This window comes from Rousettus aegyptiacus, unplaced genomic scaffold (assembly GCF_014176215.1).
Source record: "Rousettus aegyptiacus isolate mRouAeg1 unplaced genomic scaffold, mRouAeg1.p scaffold_m13_p_13, whole genome shotgun sequence".
NCBI classification, from domain to species: Eukaryota; Metazoa; Chordata; class Mammalia; order Chiroptera; family Pteropodidae; genus Rousettus; species Rousettus aegyptiacus.
The window spans coordinates 7,443,950-7,464,434 of NW_023416288.1; the positions used below are offsets into that span (position 1 = coordinate 7,443,950).

Consider the following 20,485-nt stretch of genomic DNA (forward strand, 5'->3'; position numbering starts at 1 on the left):
ACTCTCTAGGAGTAGAATTACTGGATCACGTGGAAATCTGTGTTTAACTTTTTGAGGAATCACCACTATTTTTTATAGTGACTGCGCCATTTCACATTCCCACCAGCAGTGCATAAGGGTTCGCATTTCATATTCTTGCCAATGTTTTTTATTTTTCATTGTTTGATTCTAGTCATATTGGTGGGTGTAAAGTAAGATCTCATTGTGATTTTGATTTGTGTTTTCATGATTATTAATAATACCGAACATTTCTTTTCATGTACTTATTGGGTCTTATGGAAAACTATGTATTCAATTCTTTTTCATTTAAAAAAATTATTTGTCTTATAGTTGGGTTGTAAAAACACTTTATATATACTGGATCCTAGACTCATATCATATATATAATGTACAAATATTTCTTCCATTTTGATGTTTACCTTTTCACTTTCTTAATATTTTCTTTTGACACAAAAATGTTCTTAATTTTGATAATGTACAATTTATTTTACATTTGGTTATTTGTGCTTTAAGTGCATATTTAAGAAAACATTGTCTAATCCAAACTCATAAAAATTTATACTTGTGTTTTTTTTCTAAGTTTAGAAGATATAATAAAAAGCTATTGTATTTCAATATTTGATCCATTTTGAGTTAATTTTCACATATTGCGTGAGATAGGGATGCAACTATATTTTTGCATTGGCTAATCATCCTAGCACTGTATGTTGAAAAGATTATATTTTTCCCATCTAAATTTCTTGTCTTCGTTGTCAAAAATTTAGGCTGTAGAAATTTGGAAGCATTGATATAGTATTCTAGATTTTAGTGTAAACTTTCAGAAATCCCACATAACTTTTATTATTCTATCCTTTATATTTGGTTGGTTTTCTTTTTCTCCAAACTTCTAAAAAATATATTATTTTTAAGTGCTTTAAAATTTTTACTATCAATGCTTTGGTGTAGGACATTTTATACTACTTATGCTAAGCCTTTATTCTGACATTTAGGTTATGACATTTTTAACACATATCTGCAAATCTTTAACACATCTCTACTAGAGAGGTGGGGTCTATGTTTCATCTGCTTGAATCTGGGCTATATTTAGTGATTTATTTATAACCAATAGATGCAATTCAATAGAAATGGAATTGTATGGCCTTCCAAGGCTAGGTCATAAAAAAGATAAAAGGTGATGCATCTTCAATATTGCTTGCTGAAGCATTCACACTGGTGGCTTGAGCTGCCATGTAAGAAATATGACTACCTTATAACTTTCATTCTGTATAAAAGGCCAAGCCACATGGAAAGCTAGATGCAGTTTATATGTATTCAGATGAGGTCACAGCTGCAAGTCAGTATTAATTGCCGGATATATGAGTGAAAACATCTCCAAATGATTACAATTCCCCATCATTTAGCTATCCTTAGCTGTCAAATGTCCCCAGGTGAGGGCTTAGAAATTGTGGAACAGAGACAAGCCATGATCATTGTTTCCTTTCTGAATCACTAACTCCTGAAACCAAGAACATGATTAAATGGTTGTTTAAAGAAGCTAAATTTTAGGGTATTTTTTTACTTGTTAATAGTTACCAGAACACAAGCCTTCCAATTTGGAGAATAATATCTTCCCCTCTTCTCTCTTTCTGAAACTCTTCTTAGTTGGATATTGGCCTATCTAAAATGATCCCCTAATTTTCCTTCTTTTCTTCTCCCATGATCTATTGCTTTGTCTTTTTTGTTGTTGTTCTTTCTTGTATTCATGAGTGTGTGTGTGTGTGTGTGTAGGGGGGGGTATTTTCCTTAGGTTTTACAAAATGTTTTGTTGAACTTTTAGCATATCTGGTATCTCATTACTGAATAGCAATAGCTTTTCTTCTCATTCTTTGCTGCACTTTTATTATATCTTATTTTTTGTCTGCATGTAATAGTCTATGTTCCTATATTAAGAATATTCATTTTAGAGTTTTTTATGTTATCTCTAGCTTCCCCAGTTCCTTTTCTTCTGCCTTAGTTTGGCTTTTCTTTTTCTTTTTTCTTCACATTGGAAGCATTCTTCCAATTCCTGCTGATCCTTGCTTATCTGTTCTTAAGTGAGTGAATTTGGAACTGCATGTGCAGAATTAGTATTTGCTAACTTCTGGGTTTCACATAGATAATGTTTTTATTTAGGTACCAACTAACCCTAATATTTACATATGTTTTCTGGGGCCATCTCATTTTCTTACAGATGCATATATTATCTTCAGCCTGTAAAAAGTGTCGGGTAGTGTCCAGTTTGCTAATGCTCATACTAGAAATGGTATGTGAACAGGCCTCAATAGTTTCACCATCTGATTAATTTACCTAATCTTAACCTCTTACTTCCTGCTGGGCTGCAAACTCTGATTTAATTACTCCAAACAATGGAACCTTAAGCATTTTGGAAGTCAGTGGAGGAATGTAGTCATTTGAGGACAAGTTCTAGAGACTATGTGTATTTTCAATAAATCTTGAATCTCCTCTATGTCTTATGTTACATTTTTCAATACTTTGCACTCTTGAAGTATGAAAGAAATTGTGAAGAAATTAGGCCCTTTTCACCAGGAAATCACAGTTTTAGTTTTCCCTCCACTCTAAAAAGTCAGTTACCACTTATCTGTATGCTTTCAGTCTTCCAGATTTGTTGAAATTTCTCATCTGTATTGTCTCCTTTTCTTTTCTGTTTGCGATTGTGGGTACATATATATATGTATATATATATATATATATATATATATATATACATACACACACATATATGTATATGTATGTGTGTGTATATATATGTATGTGTATATGTATATATGCTATATATATATACGCGTGTGTGTGTGTGTGTATTAGAGTTTGGGAAAAAATAGTTTTTGTCATACCTAACTAAAATTTTATAATTAAGGTTAAAAAATTCTCTAAGTAAATTAGCTTTTAGGACACAAGGCATATATAATACAGTAGTAATGATTGTTGATATTAATCTAAATAATATCACAATATTTAACATAATTAAACTATTGTGACATCCAGAACCATACTGTACCACATACAGCTGCTTTTATTTTTATTGTTATCATATTCTTTGGGAAAGTTGATACACACACACACATACATACATACATATATATAAAATATAATATATTACATGTTTCATGTTTTAAATCACATCTGTATCTATTTTGGAATATACAGCAGTAGATTTTTATTTTTTTTCTAGAATGGTTAGAGTCTAACAGATGACAAAGACAGAATTGGGTAACTCATTCATAATGCTTCAGGCCTGACTAGTAAATTAATTACAGTACTTTCTGTCTACAATACACTTGGGGAATTTATTTAGATCTCTCAGAGCTGACTTCCCAAGACAATACAAGTCAATTACTGTTAGAGCTCTTCCTGTCTCATTAGCTATTTGAATAATAATATATTTGAATGACGGCCCAGGAGACTAGTATTAGGAACTGCTTGTCTCAGTCCCAAATGAGCTTCTTAGGTATCCTAAGCATCCATTATTAGTTCAAGTTGTACCATACAACTGACTCTGGGATATTCTACTCACCCCAGACAAACTAGTGGTATATATAGCTTTATTTGTTTTTAATATATAAAGATTCAATTGTACTAGTCATCTTTAGCTTGGTAAATTACTTTTCAAGTCACCAAAACTGCTTCTAAATCAAAGGATCTACTAGTATGTTAGTTTTGCTTATTTTCCACTTAAGAAAAAGTTAAGTATTATGTTCTAAAAGTGTTGAGTTTTTAAGATTATTTTAAATGGCTGTTTCTATGTAACCAAAAATAACACCTAGTGCACAATTTTGTTGTATTATTCTCAAGATCAGCCATCCTTTGATAAATAGAGTGAAAATAAGGTGCAGACCAACCTTTAAAATTTTATTAATAGTTATGACCTCAGTCTCATTTAAGTAAGTCGTTTAAGATAAATTATTCTTTTATAAACTATTTTCCAAATGCTTGTAAAAGAGCAAATTCCAATAAATACAGTATAATTAAAGTAAGAATACATAAAGGAAAAATATAAATCATGCAATAACAGTTGGAACAAAAGTCCCAGAAATATGATTATTTTTTATTTTTATTTTTAGTTGTATTTTGAGGTATCTGTATATGTGAAAGAAACAGAATCAGTCTTTAAACTGATTTTTATAACACTCTAGAGAACAACAGGAAAAAGGTCAAAAACCAGTACCATTTTCCAGGTGAAAGATTAAGAAAGATTTATTTTCCAAATGGTGAGAATCCACATTCCATAGGATAAGAGCTGTTACTACAAGTGAGGAGTGACAACTTCAGATCAGGTAAATATATTGTTAAAATGAAGTATTAATCATATAGGGAACACCTTCTCCTTTTGGCCTAACACAGCACTTTATAATTAGTGTACTTTGATGGCATGTCTGTTGGCACATTGAACAAGCTGATCACAGATTTTAAAATAAACTGATGATTATGAATTGTGCTTAATTGGACAATAGCCACAGACAAAAATAAAACCTTATTCTTACCATTATAGGACGAAAAATATCTTTCATAATGTTACTGCTGTATTCAACAGTTTCTAAATACTATGTTTATTATATGTAGCTACAAGAATCTCGTGATATTTGTAATGGCAATTACAGACCCTTAAGTTTGATAATATATAACTATATTAGATACCTCATATTTGTTCATATTTATTGAACACTTATGTTCTAGGAGACATAGTTACATGTCTATAAGGTAGATACTGTTACTTTTCCTATTTTACAGATGATGAAATTGACCACAGGCATACATATAATGAGAGCATGGTTTTTGTTGGATGGTCTTTATGCTTATTTAAACCATGATACCCAATGCTACACTTTCACTATACATATATATTTGTGTGTGTGTGTGTGTGTGTGTGTGTATGCACACACACCTGCTGCCACATAGAACATGTGTCTATGAGACATGACACCCCTGGATAATGCTGGAGATACCATACCAGTTTTATCTTTCTGTTCTCTTTTTGTTGATGGTTTTTAGGCCATTTTCCTCTCATGAACACATTTTTTTTTTCAGACAGATAAAAAGAATTTATCAAGAAAAGAGTTTCCTCATTTCCAATCACTTTCCAGTCTTGCATCCTGAGCTTATACTCAGGATTAGTTTGATGGAATTCTTATATCATCTTTGAAAAGAGCCAAATTTATTCCTTACATATTGAAACTTCCTAATTTATCCTTTGAAAGTAACCATAATTTAAGTTTTGAAAATGCTTTACTCTTTACTTACAGAGAAAAATTTTTTAAAGAAAGAGAGAGAAAGAGAGAAAGAGCCATCTGTTTCTCTGAACCTTAGGAAATATCCAGAATAAATTAAGTATGTCTCCCCTTTTCTTAGCATCTAACTTTCTCAGAGGGTCTAGGACCACTGAAAGTGTCTGCAAATTTATAGGAGCCACCAAATAGGTACACCCAAGACCCATGGAAAACTTCAGGATAACTTCCTGTATATCCAGGTTCTCCCAGACCATCAAAATAAAGGGGAGCAGGAAGAGGTGATGGGAGTCATGCCTGAAACAAATTCTCCCAGTGACCTAAGGAAAAGGAAAGTGGGCCAAACTGCCAATAAATACATTAGCATGAAGCAAATGTTGAAATAGTAGCAGTTTCCTATGCTTCCTGCTATGAATGTCTACTGGGAGGATTAGCACTATCTGCACCCTTATTATCCAGACATCAGTTTCTTAGCCAAAATTGGTTACCATTTTTTTCCAAGTCTAATCTTTCTGTATATCACAGAACAGGCATTAACAAATACTACCAAACACAAACTCATCATGTAAAGAACAAGATGTATGGCATTCAATAACAATATTTTAAGTATAACATATACATCGAGGGAATAATTTCTCTGTGAGAAATAATCTGTATTTTTAGGGGCTAGTTATAAACAATAAGGACTTGTGGAAAGCATGTCTCGAAAATATAGGATATCCATTTAGAAAGTTAGAGCAGTAGCTGCATGGCTAACTGAATCAAAGAAGGCTTTCCAACTCCCTGATTTGTGGAGTGGACTTTATCCATGTACCTAACCCATGGCCATAATTACTGTGACTATTATAAAACAATTTATTAAAAAATTAAAATAGAAAAATATGAAAAATTGAACTAAATAAATGGAAAGAAGATAATTAAGAAGAGATTAAAACTGAGAAAAAATAGGTACCAATAAATAAGAATATTTTAAAAAGTAACATGACTTCAAAATAAAATGTCAGAAAAATAATTTAATTGTAAAAAAAGAGATGATTAGATACAATATAAAAGAGAAAATGCTAAAAGATAAAGTTTATAACCTGTAAAAACCTACATAAAATATTTCATAAAATGTTATGAATGTTATATTAGATAGGATTGTTGAATGAAAGTAAGAATTAAGAAATAAAAATAATAAATAACTATGACAATAAATATGATCAAGAGCACTAAAAAGAAGTTAAGAATAATTAGACAACTAGATAATAAAATGAAAAATACTAAAAGCAGTCAAAATGTCCTGAATCAAGACAATAAAAGACCTAAAAACATATCAATATATTAATCTGGATTCTATCAAGAAATGTGAGGTCTTGACAATATTCTGGTATGGATCCATAAGGACGATGGCATGAGCTTAGTATGGTAATCAAAAAATTCTTCATAGCAAAGAATAATAGTTCTGTGAAAGAATAAACTCATCTATGTCAATCCGAATATACTTATCTATCTATATTTTGAAGACTAGCAAACATAGACTGTTTCTGTTGGGTGGAAGGAATGGGCATATTTATTTGTGAATCTGTTTTGGAATTCAAGAATCATCTTCCATAATCAGAATAATAAACTGTGAATCAGACAGCTGAACAATTTTATTAAGATATGGCTTTTTAAAATCAATTTGGTCTTGATACTGGTGTGATGTCCCTTTCTGGAGAAAGTATAAATAGGCCTGCTCAATGATTTGTGAATTCCATATTTAGCCTTTTGTTTGGAATTTAGTAGTGAAGAATAATGTGGCAAAAAGCCTTGAGCTGGTAAGATAATGAGTATGTGTGAGTTGTTAATGCCTACATTAGTTTGTCCATACATAAGAGAGCAGAAACCAGAGAGAGAGAGAGCAAGGGAAAGAGTAGGCTAAGTCACGGGGAAAGAAGCTCTGGGTTGTAGTGAGGAGCACAGAAAGGTAAGATGGCTGAAGCATGAGATGTGTAGATTTATGAACTAGTAATTGGGAAACTTCAATATTGTTTTGTAGAAGTCAAAAGATTGTAGATTAAAATGTTTATTTTACACCTTACTTTCCCCTGGAAAGACATCAGTGAAGCTTTGGATTCACCCCTATTTGTCGCTGACCCGGATACCTTAGAATACTCTTCTCTTCCCTGCTCTTAGACTCAGTGTCCTCTTACTGTCCAAAGCTTTTTGACACACTAAGGATCCATACATGACCACCTTCTCTGCCTCCATTAAAGCACTCTGTGCTAAACCTCTCTATTCAGACTGACAGTCCTACACTGAATTGGACATCAGCTGGATCTAAAAGGAAAGCAATTATACTAATTGATACCAGAAGTATGAATAGCTGATAACCTACACCCACTTCCAAATCCTTTGAGAAAAATTTGTGTTTTAAAATACAACACTTTAACTTTAATAATATTCAGTTGACGATAATTCAGTCACTATGAGAAAGTGAAAAAAGGCAAGAAAATATCAGAGATTGTGAGAAAGTTTGGAAGACGAGGGGCATATTTAATGACTTGTGAGGCACACCATACGAGCTGTTATGTACTTTATCTTCAAATCTCATTCTTAAAATACTGATATTTTCTGATTAATGCCTCATCACAAATTTTCTTTGATTTTTCCCATTTTTGCACATATTAATCAATGTAATATTTTAGGTACAAGATTCGTCTTGGTCATTTCCTTGATGAAACTTTTGGTGTCTCTTAGCAATAATCTTTGTCATGCTCCAGTTTTTCTTTTTTCAGGCCATATTAATTGAATTGCTGCTCATTAGAGTGAGTTTTTGTTTTTGGTACAAGTTGTATTTTGTTAAAATGACAGCTATAAACAGAGGTGAAATGACTTCTGCAGATAAAACAAACAAAACAATCAGAATTATCAGCATAGTCAGAAAAAGATATTCTTATGCATCTTCCATTGACTGAAGGTTATGTTCTATAGGTATTGATTATACATATTTATCCCTAGTCTTTTCTACAAACTTGAATATCTCGTTAAATTATGTAGCAGAACTAGGATATGAGCCTTTTATGTTTTCTGTGGACATTTCTCATTCTCAAATTTTCTCTTTTCTTGCTAAGTGTAAAGGCAAAGTCTAGATGTTAAGTCCAAGGAAATGGACACAAAATTAGGAAGTTGCCAAATCTGAATTTGAAGTGTACCTGAGGAAAAATGCCTTAGAGAGAAAAAGTGAGAGTGGGTAAACAGGTACAAAAGTAATCTGAAGAGCTCTAGGCTCAAAGAGAGCAGCACATGCATTCCACATGGCCCCTTCTAGTTTCTGTAAGTGTATCAGAGAAAATAAATATTAACCACTGACTCCTATAAACCTGGGCTTGAATTCTAATTCAGGTCCTTATTCAAATGTGAATGTAGATGAGTAATTTCTAACGTTCTATGCCATGACTTCCTAACATGTAAAAATAAAGTTAAGTGTTTTTACTGTTTATTTTACATAGTCCTTAGAAGAATCAAATAGGGTAATAGATGCGAAATTTCTTTATGCTATTAACTTATTTAAGCCCAAGGTTGTCATTCCATCATATAATCTCTCTCAAGAAACACATAAAAAATTTATAGCAATACTATTTAAATTAATGAATGTTCATATTTGCCAACATTGTTAGATATGTGAACTGCCAACTCAAGCACACATCAATACTTGTAAAAATATTTATTTTTGTAATACTTCAATAGATAAACTATGTTTTATTGATTCCATGTGATAGGTTAATATATAGCTATTTAATTCATGGCATAATGCCTATGGCCATGCTACCCTGAACAAGCCCAATTCTGTCTGATCTCAGAAGCTAAGCAGGGTCAGGCCTGGTTAGTACTTGGATGGGAGACCACCTAGGAAGACCAGGTGCAGTAGGTGTAAAAATGAAAAAAATAAGGCATTGTAAGCTGACAAGGTCCTTGCAATCTGTGAGGTCAACCAAGGGTTGCCTCACCTAAAAATAAAATAAATAAATTAATTAATAATGTAATATATTTATTCTATCAAAGAGTATTTTACAATATAGTTTATAAAAATAGTTCACAGAAATATATGTGTTATTGTTACAAACTGAACGTTTCTGTCCACCCAAAATTCATATGTTGAAGCCCTAACCTCCACTGTTGTGGTATCTAGAGATAAGGCCTGCAGGAGGTAATTAGGGTTAGATGAAAACATGACAGTGGAGCTCTCATAATAAGAGATACCAGAGAGCATGCCCCTTCTCTCTGGTATCTCCATGGATCCCCAAAGTAGAGGTCTGGTGAGCACATAATGAATAGTGGCATCCTATAAGGCAAGAGAGGCCTGAGAATGAAATCTGCCTCGCTGGCCTCTTAATCTAAGACTTCTTATCCTCCACGTGTGTGAGAAAAAATTTTCTATTGTTTAAGGCACCCAGTCCATGGCGTTTTGTTATGGTTGTGTGGGCTTACTAAGAGAGCTATATAAACTTTTTTTTTTTTTTTTTTAATCCTAGTATGTATATATCATGGGAAGAAAATGGAAGGATAGACACCAAACACTTATCAGTAGTTAGCACCAGAATTTAAAACTCAGGGCTTCTCACTTTTTACCTCTATAAATTTTTCATTATATGAATATTTTCTAAAGTGTATGTAAATATCCTTCTAATTTGAAAAAAGAAAAAATATTCTACTTAAGTAAATCAGAATAAAATTTTTAGAAAGAAGATTTGAGTTTACGGTCAAAAGGACTGATGTTATTCTTGATCATTTTATTTGCTAACCACATATCTTAGACAACTTACTGAAACTTTCTAAACCAGTCTCTTCATTTGTAAATTATGTATAACAATATTTGCCCTACCCAAGATTCGAGATTTTCTTGGGGAGGAACTGAGATAAAGCATAAGAAATATTTTAGAAACTTTTAGAAAAAATAAAAGTAGTTTTCATATGTACAGTACATCATAAATAACTTTGTCATTAAGAAAACATATTTCTGAATAAAAAAATATTGAGACATGAGAACTTTAAGAATTAGCAACAAACAAGGTGCTTTAAAAAAAAATTATTCAACCATTCACCCACATGAAAATTCAAACCTAACATCACCAACCATGTCTGGGAATGAAGAACACTTACCTATTATTCTGAAATGTCATGTATTTCCAGTGATATGGTATATGGTTCTTACATTTTATTTTTTTTTAAGTATCATTCAGGTATTCTCTGTATTCTAAATTATCTTATTTTTTCTTTCCCATTTCTTTGCATTTTAGTATTTGAATGCATGTTTCAGGAAACAGAATTAACATTTTTAGTTCTGATAATCTAGATTAAGCAAGATCTGTGGCTTCTCAACACTTTGAGTAGTTCAATAAGATCTATTTACAGAAAACAATACTCTGGATTTTCCTATGAAAAATAATATGTACCATTAAACAAAATCCAAACCTGTCCTCTATATTTTGATTGATGCTGAATTACCTTTAGCAGTGTGTATGGTAAGATATTAAAAACAAGCAAAGTTTCACATTGAGCAGCTTCACTGTGTTTTTGACAGATCACTCACTCTGAAAAAAGTAGTCTCATTTTCCTGTAATCTACTTTCATTTCATTGTAGGAGTAAAAAGTGTGGTGAAACAAAGGTCATATATGGCATTAATAAAATAAATAAATAAATAAAAGAAAAGCCCTGACATTGCCTTCTTAGAGGACAGGTTTTTGATGGAATAATTGGCTTCTACATCTAAAAATAAGTCTGTCCTTGGTATCATCTTATCTTCAACAAATAGATACATCACCTTGTTAGAAGACATAAATACTCTGTCATATATACATAGTTACAGACATCCAAAACTTCATCTCTTCCATTTTCATATTAGAAAGATAAAAAGTTTGTAATTAAGAAAACTTAAGGTTATAAGCTTTGAGCTGTTGCTGCAGATTTTTAAAAGAAATAATGCACCATTTCTACATTAAGTATAAAATGAATCTGGTATTCTATTAATTTCCTTAGTCTGTACTTTTTTTAGAAAAAAAATCAATGGTAGAATTCTCTCTAGGTTCTCTAGGTTAACTCGATAAGAAATACATATTTATGCAAAACAGACGAAGAAATAAAAATCACAAAGTTGAGCTTTGTAAATAAAAATGGGGTTAATTTAGAAACACTTTCAAAATGAAATGCTTTATTTCAAGTAAAAACAATTTTCTAAAAGGTTACTTGGTTGCTTATTAGTGATTTATTTGTGTGCGTATTTAATTTATTTTCAATAGTTTTATTACTTTTTTGAGACAATTTACATATCAACCATATCACTGATTTAAAGTGTACATTCAATATTTTTGGTATGTTCACATGATTGTGCAATCATTACCACAAACTAATTTTAGCACATTCTTTCTAATAGGGAAACCATGCACTCATTAGCAGTCAATCAGTGTTCTCACCCTGTCCCAGAATTTAATTCTGATCAACTGTTAATCCACATTCTATCTCCTTAGAGTTGCCTAATCTAAATATCTCATACATAAGAAGTCGTGTAATATGTGGCCTTTTGTGTTTAGCTTCTTTCACTTACCATAGTGTTTTCAAGGTTTATCCATGTTTTTGCATGTATTAATACTTTATTTCTTTTTACCGCGAAATAGTACTTCATTGTATAGATATGCCGTATTTAATTTATCCATTCATCAGTTGATGGACATTGGGTTGATTCAACTTTTTGGCTGTTATGAATAAGGCTGCTATGAACATTTACGTTTCAGTTTTGTGTAGATGTGTGCTTCTCCTGGATACATAATTAGGAGTATAATTCCTGATTTATATTGTATGTGTGATGAAATATGGCTGGCTGGGATTGGTTGCTCTGAGGAATGATGAATGATAAAATAATATGAAAATGGAGATAAGATCATTAACAGTACAGAGCAAAAAGGAAAGAGGTGAAACGCTGATTCAGGGTATACCCACATTTAAGCAATCGATGGAGAGATGAAATAGAAGAAGGAAAGAAAACAGAGCTGTGTTCTGAAACTAAAGAAGAAAACCATGTCAGTGCTACAAATAGTCCATGAAGAGCAAGAATAGAGACATGGATACTAAATGCGGCAAAAAGGAGATAAACATTAGTGACCTTGAGAAGATAGTTTTGGTAGATTGAAAAAAGTAGTAATATATAAAAATGTTTAAGGCATATGAGACAGAGAGGTGGCCAATGTAGAGTAATATTTAGCTATTTTGATTTTGAAAGAAAGACAGGGCTATAGCTCAAAGTAAGAAAGATGTTTGTAATCAAAGAAGAAAAGTCAGTACAAAGAAAATGAACTCTAAAAGAGAAGGGATTGTTAATTGAGAAAAGCAGCAAGTGAGGTGATAGAGCACAAAACAAAGAACACAATATTGAAAGACAAAAGTATATATCTAATCGAGAAACATTGATATAGGGTGGGAAGTTGCTTTTGGAGAAAGATTTTTTTCGTTGTAGAAAATAGTAAGTAGTGCATTGAATGATTATTATTTCTTTGACATTTATTGAGCATATATTTTCTTCCAGAAACTTTAAGAGCTTTATGCATGGAATTTAATTCAAACAGTTTTATGGTAAAACTGAGGCTTTATGTTTAGGCAACTTATCCAACATCACAGAACAATAAAGGTATGGTTTAAATCCAGGTCTGTATAACTCTGCTTTTAAACAATGCATTAGTCTTTCTATTACGTCGGCCTTAACCTTTTTCGTAAATTAGGAGAGGATATCAATTGATGATATTCAAAGTGTGATGTTTGTTTGACTAGGTTTGTGACTTGTTTTAATGCCTAGGAATATAAATCTATAGCGGACATAAAATATGAAAGCTTAAGCTAAGTATTTCTGATTCCTAAATGTCAATCTTTAACAGAGCTTAGGAAGCAATGATATGAAGCCTTGTTGAGGCAATGCCCTATCTGTGAATACATAACTTTGCCTTTCCGTAGGGAGCAGCAAATACTGATATTCACAGCCACTCACTGTATCTACAAATAAGACAAGAAAGACAAAGAAGGACCTTTGAAGGGTCCACTGTATAAAGGTAGTGAAAAAACTGAACCTATAGTAATAGAGTCTTGCATTCAGAAAGCATTTTGTGAAATACATAGATTCCAGTTTTGTTCCTTACTATATTATGTTTTTTTTTTTTTTAAGTTAGAAGAGCTATATTGTCAATTCTGTTTAAGAGTTATTAGAGAGCTTCTTAGAAAATGAAATAATTATAGATAAAACTGTGGATGGAAAGGGGCCACATACTAAACCTGACAAGCTCAGGGAGGCTTATATGCCAGGCCTTGCAAACTCAGAGAGTGAAAGTAACCACATAGCCTGGTCTAAACATAAAAATTTCTAACTAAAAGCAAGTCAAGGCAGATAGTTACGTCCTAAGCCTGTAGCTTCCTTGAAAAGGGTTAATCTTTACCTTAAGTAAGCCTGTCTGGTATTTTTTTGTATCTAAAGTAATATACCTTTGGAATATCAGAGTAATTCCCTTTTTCCAGACCCCTCAAGTGTATAACCTCACACTGGAGCATGAAATCACAAAACCCATTGTTATCTTGTTCCCCGAATACCATCTCTATGTGCTGAAAACATTAATTATTAACTATCCTGTACCCACCAATGTAAAAGAAGTATGTCTCTCCGTTTTACTTATTATTCAATCCCAGAGATTTTCCCACTTTACTTTCTTCTGCCCCCTTAATCTACCACAAATGGCTTTTTGCAACCCTCCTTACAATCTCTTTCTTTTATTCTAATGTATAAAATACACTGCAAAGTTGTCGTTCTCTAGAGCATTTTCTTACTCCATTGAGATTTTGCTTTCTGACAATTGTCAGTTTGGCTCAACTGACTCAAAAAATTCTCTACAGATATGGACATTTCTTATGTTGACAATCTTGAGACTAAATAAAATTTAATTTAGTATCAAAAGTAAGGATAATTCATAAAATGCAGAATAAAAAGAGGAATTTTATGAAAGCAATGCTTGAAAATTGATGCATTTAAAATTTTCCAGCACATAAAATTTGGGGGTATGAGTAAAAAGTAATGTTAGTAATTGGCCATATGAAAGAGAACATGATATTATTATGAATTGTTTTTAACCACCTGATATTAGAGTTACATTTTGAGAAAGCAGAAAATGCTTTTTAGTATGTGTTAAACAGATTCTGATTGAGCCTTTCTAAATTATCTGCCTTCTCTAAGCTTGGATGAAGATTCTCATCCTATTGTTTATCTAGGAGTTTTAGCCTATTATATATTGGTCTGCTGATCCAAGTGGAAGATAGCTCTTAATTAATATTGTGGAATCCTCTTTTGTCAGAGAAAGAGTGAGAACGATTATAAAACATCTGTAAAAAAACAAATATAGAAATTGAACATGTAGGATGCATGCGAATGTGGAGGAATGGTTGGAGGGGAAGTCTGTGAGAGTCACTGAATATGTACCATACTATCATCTTGAGAAATAAGCATATGATTTGTTTATTTGAACAAAGCAAGATGAAATTAAACAGGAAAAAGTGAAAGGGTAAAGAAAAATTTTAACTTTTTTTAATAATTCTAATTAAAAACTTAAGTGGTGAATGTCGGGGGTTCTTCTTAATAAGAACAAATAAGCCACAGTACTCATGAGTCAATTGAAAACCTTTAGACAAACAGACCATACCAAAATCCATAACCAAGAATTTTTCATAATAACAGAAAGAGCAATCATATGATTTAGTATTAATGATACAAAGAGAGTTTATGGCTGAATATATAGTAAGAGGTCATCAAATTAGAAGAGTTTTTTGAAAGGAAGACAAATTATAACATGTTATAAGGAAGTAAGAGTCTTAATAAAAGGAACAGAGTGATTCTGCTTGTCCCTTAAAATACCTCATATTCTGCTTTAACTCATGATATGCTTCTACAAAGTGGAACAAATCTGAAGTAATTTTACTCCTAAAAAGACACCATGGCTCTAAGAATTTTTCTGAGTCTTTGAAACTCAAGCAGATCTATATGTTCCAGAGGGTTTTTTTTTTTTTTTTAATTCTGTAATGCCTCATAAACCTACACTTTTTTTTAGGGGGGGGGGATGGGGGAGTTAAATATTGCAGACATTTTCATGTTATTAAAATCTAGAGTTAACTCTGCCTAAGAGGTGAGGCTATATTGTTTGACTAAAGACATGCCAAGAAGGGTTAATACTACTATCATGTTTGAAATTCCCCTGGAGGAAGAGAAGCAGGGAAGACAGGGAGAGGTTGCTAACATTTTAAATTCTCTGCACCCCTCCCATATGATACACTCCAGGGAAGCTATTTTATGTATATATTAAGGGGACAAGAATCTTCATATGATTTCAGTAAGGTCAGGTCTCCCTTCTATTTTTTCCCTCGTCCTTTCTGAGAACTCCTTATAGCTAGACAATGGCTTAAAAAATGTAAGTCCTTTGAGATTCAGTCATGTTGTAACTATAGTTCATTCTTTTTGTTGCTGAGTAATATTCTATTGCATTGATATACCACATTTTCTTTATCCATTTACATATTGATGAATATTTGAGTTTTTTTTTCAAGTTTAGAGCATTTACAAATCAAGCTGCATGTCTTGGTGTGGGCATAGGCTTTATTACTGATGATTACATACCTAGAGTAGAATGCTTGGGTTATATAATAGGTATAGTTTAACTTTCTAAGAAATTGTAAAACTGTTTTTCTAGAATGGTTGTATCATTTACATCCCTGTAATCAGTGTACAAGAGTTCCAGTTGCTTTACATTTTTGCTAATTCTTGAAAAGGTCATTTTTTTAAATCTTAGCCAACCAAATAATTATGTCTCAGTATTTCATTATAGTTTTAACTTATTTTCCCAAAGACTAAAAATGTTGAAAAAATTTTCATGTATTTATTAACAACTCATATAGGATCTACATATTATGTGATTCTATTTACATAAATTCAAGATGTTGCAAACAAATTTATAATGACCAAAAGCAGGTCAGTGGCTGCCTGGGAACAGAAATAGAATAACATATGGAAAACTCCTCTGCTTTCCGTCTAATCACTATTTTATTACTACTCTCAATATTTTACTTCTGACACCAGATATGTGGAGTCTTTTTGCTACACCAAGCAATTCTCTGATTCTCTGAAAATCAGCTGAATGTCCTATAATTTAACTCAATTCCGAATGTATTTATCTATAGGTAGCATGGGATCCCAGAGGTTAAGGGCTTAGTCCCACAAAACTTCCCCCTCTTCGGATGGAAATCAAAAGTCCAGTTTGTCACCTGTAACCTGACCAACTTTCTATAACTTTCCTTCGTTTTCATCATTTACTAGAATAGCTCACAGTATTCAAGAAAAAAAATATTTATTAGATTATCAGCTTATTATAAAAGGGTACAACTCAGGAACAGCCATATGAAAATGATGCATAAGGCAAGATATGTGGGAGTTGGGTGCAGAGATTCCATGCTTTCTCCAAGAATGCTACTCTCCTAGCACTTCCATATGTTCATCACTCCAGAAGTTTTCCAAACCCATCTTTCGGGATTTTATAAAAATTTCATTACATGGGCATAATTGATTAAATCGGCTGTTGATGATATTCAACCTCCAGTCCCTCTGGGAAATCGGGGATGGGACTGAAAGTTTCAAACTTCTGAATACATGTTTGTTTCCCTTGGTAACTTGCCCCCAACCTGTGATTATCTGGTTGCTTTACAAAAATTATCTCATTGACATGAACTCAGATGATTGTAAAGGCTTGTTATGAATAACAAGCATATTTATTTCTCGTACTACTTAGGAAATTTCAAGTGTTTTAGGAGCTCTATGCTAAAAACAAGGAGAAAGCCAAATATATATTTCTTATTATGAATCACAATATCACAAAGGGACACAAGGAAACTTTTTGGAGTTATGGAAGTATTTGTCACCCACATTAAGGTGGTTGTGTTACAGATGTACACAAATGTCAAAACTAAGTTGCATACTTTAAATACGTGTAGGTTATTATATTTCAATTATGCCTCCATTAAATAGTAAAAAATGCAAACATTTTATCATAAGGTGCAGCCATTATTAAATGTATTTCATGGTTTGGTTATTAGCCCTCATGGTAGAACTCTGTATTTTAATGGTATGCAGATTTTCTGAAGGGTTACAAACCATAACAAGTCAGAGAAGGAAGCCCAGCACATTACATCATAGGTAGTGACCTGGGAGAAGAGCATGGAAAGAAACTAGATACCTGAGGAGGAGGAGAGTGTCCCAGGTGTTACCAAACTTAAGGATTCATTTTGCCTCTGTGCATCAAAGCCAAAAGAGACATGAACAGGAGTTTGCAGTGAAGAAAAATACATGTTTATTTAAGGAAATAGTGCCAAACTAGAAGACACAGGTGAGTTAGCGATCAAAGACCTGGCTCCTTGGTGGCCTCTAAAAAATAGGTTATATAGGGCAGGGGTCTCCAATGCCTGAGCTGTGGACCGGTACCAGTCTATGGCCTGTTAGGAAATGGGCCGCACACTAGGAGGTGAGTGGCAGGCAAGTGAAGCTTCATCTGTATTGCAACTGCTCCCCAGCACTAGCACCACCTCAGCTTCACCTCAGATCAGGCATTAGATTCTCATAGGAGCACCAATCCCTGGTGCTGAAAAGGTTGGGGACTGCCGATATAGAGGAAAACTCATTAGCAGCTGAGGGACTTGGAGTCATTGGCTCTATTGATGGGTCGGGGCTAGGGTAGGAGGCAGTTGATCATTGCATCAGCTCCTGATGTCAGTCATGACATCATTCTGTCTGATTTCAAGAGGATGCTGGTAGGATTGTTCCACTTTCATGGGTGTGGAGTTGCAAGACGTTATTCTCAGTTTGACCCAAACCCTGTTTCTGTGGTCAACAGACCTGAGGCTTTGCTCCTAAGACCCTTTGATGCTAGTCTAAGGGTTTAATGATTAAGGGAGTGGTCCTGCAGTATGCAGAAGGAGAAGGAAAGAAAAGAAGCAAGTGAGCCCAAAGCCAGTAAATCAAGGAGAAAGAAGAAAAGAGTCATTTTAAAGAAGTGAAAACTTGCATGGGTATGCAAGGAAGAGAGATACAGAAATCAAATAAGAAGGTTGTTCTTTCAGGACAGGGCTCTTCCATCATATTCTGGATACTATATGTTGTCTGTATCTAGCACTCCTTCTCTTACACACCCTTGCTTTTAGATTTAAGAAATGTCTTCTGAAGTACACTGATAGAACAGTGGGAAGGTTAACATTAGGAACGCTACTTTGTTACTTGTTCTTCTGAGCCACCTTGGTTTCAGTTCTTAGGATTCTTAGCTTATGATGAAAAAAAAAACAAACAAACAAACCTGATTGGGATGCCAGTGATAGAAGCCTCACAGTGGCCCTGGCTTCATTTTTTTTTTTTTGCCCTATAGCTTAACCATAAATATTCCCCAGAGGCTTGACCCAGAGCTTGGAATGTCCCCTGCTATAGAAAATTACCCTGAAACTTATGATTAATTGCTCTTATGCTTACTAGTCACAATCATGGTCTAGTATTCTTTCCAGACTATTCCCATCTTTGTTCCTGGGTTACTAACTCTACCAGATGATCACATAGCCAGAGCAACAGCTCCGTGAAGCATGACAGACCCACTCACCCCAATCATCATGTAGCTCCTGGAATAATGCCCAGATTTTCCCTTAAATACCCTAAGCCAGACTGAGAAGGCAAGGCAGTTCTAAAGGTATTAACCTGCTGCCTTCTCGAATCACCAGTGCTCTGACAAGAAACGCTTATTCTAAATATCCCAACTCCTATCTCAGTCTATTGGCTGAGTGGCCCAGGCAGGATGAGCTCCAGACTCAGCTGCCTTCCGGTTTCAATGAGAAAGCATTTTATGGTGGATTTAAATATTTATATTAAGAGTGTGGAAATGAGACAATGTGTTTTTGGAAAGATTATGAGATCTGGAGGTAGGCCTGTGTTTGAATTCTAGCTTCACCAGCTATGTGACACTGGGTAAAGTATACAATCTGTATAAGCCTCTTTTTATTCAGCTGTAAAATAATATCAATTAAACGATATATGCAAAGCTCCTGTTAGGTTGCTCAGCAAACCTTAGCTTACACCTGTAGGCAACACTGAACATTCTAAAACTAAGATCAATCTATTTCTAAATGTTGTGTTTGTTAAGGAAAATATCTAAGATTGTCTTGAATCATAACATTTCTTAATTGCTAACCAATAAGTTACTAGATGGTTTAAACTTTTCTTCTAGTTCTAAAATTCCTAGCCTGTGTCCTCAGCAAACAACCATAATTTTTCCTCTGTACATTTAATAATTATACCAAACTCAGAAAATAATTTTCTAAAACAAAGTATCCAATGAAGTAGTAGTGATTTGAACCCAATTAATAAAATAGCAAACACAGGATGTGTCATATTCACACACATACCAAAACAAACAAACACACACAACTGAAATAGGCTAAAACTCCTAGATAAACAATAGGATGAGAATCTTCATCCAAGCTTAGAGAAGGCAGATAATTTAGAAAGGCTCAATCAGAATCTGTTTAACACATACTAAAAAGCATTTTCTGCTTTCTCAAAATGTAACTCTAATATCAGGTGGTTAAAAACAATACTTATTCCTTTAAACATATTATTTATGAGTAATATAATGACATTAATGAGATTTTGGGTGGTTCAGAAATTGAACCACTGTAACATACCTACTAAATGGTTATATAGAGCCTTCTAATCTTTAATCCTATGCTTGCAGTGTGGACATGATTGCAATCAGAATGAATATGCATTTTATAATTTGTTTTTAACAACATTCTCCTATTGCTCTGGAGTTTTCATTACTATAATTTTTAATCAACATGTTATCATAACAAATTGAACTATCATAATTTATTTAGCCATTCCTCAACCATTGTACACCTAGTGTGTTTCAAATTCGATTACATATTTAGGCCCAAGATATGTTGTATTGAGCATTTTTACAGCTATAATCTTTTTATTCTTTTGCATTGTATGGATAAATATCTGCTTTTTGGATGATTGCATTTAAAAAGTGGCCATGTTTATTGTTCTTGTGATATACTGTCTCACAATTCTGTATGAATTTATATCAGTGCATTTCACCACGTTCTCATTAGCATTAGGAGTCATTTTTAAATTGTCTAGTTAATAGTTGATAAT

At 33.1% G+C, this 20,485-nt stretch overlaps 1 pseudogene; it reads left to right on the top strand.

Annotated features, from left to right (window-relative positions):
- The first annotated feature begins 9,037 nt into the window (after window positions 1-9,037).
- LOC118611058 lies at window positions 9,038-9,156 on the top strand (annotated as a pseudogene).
- Window positions 9,157-20,485: the final 11,329 nt, after the last annotated feature.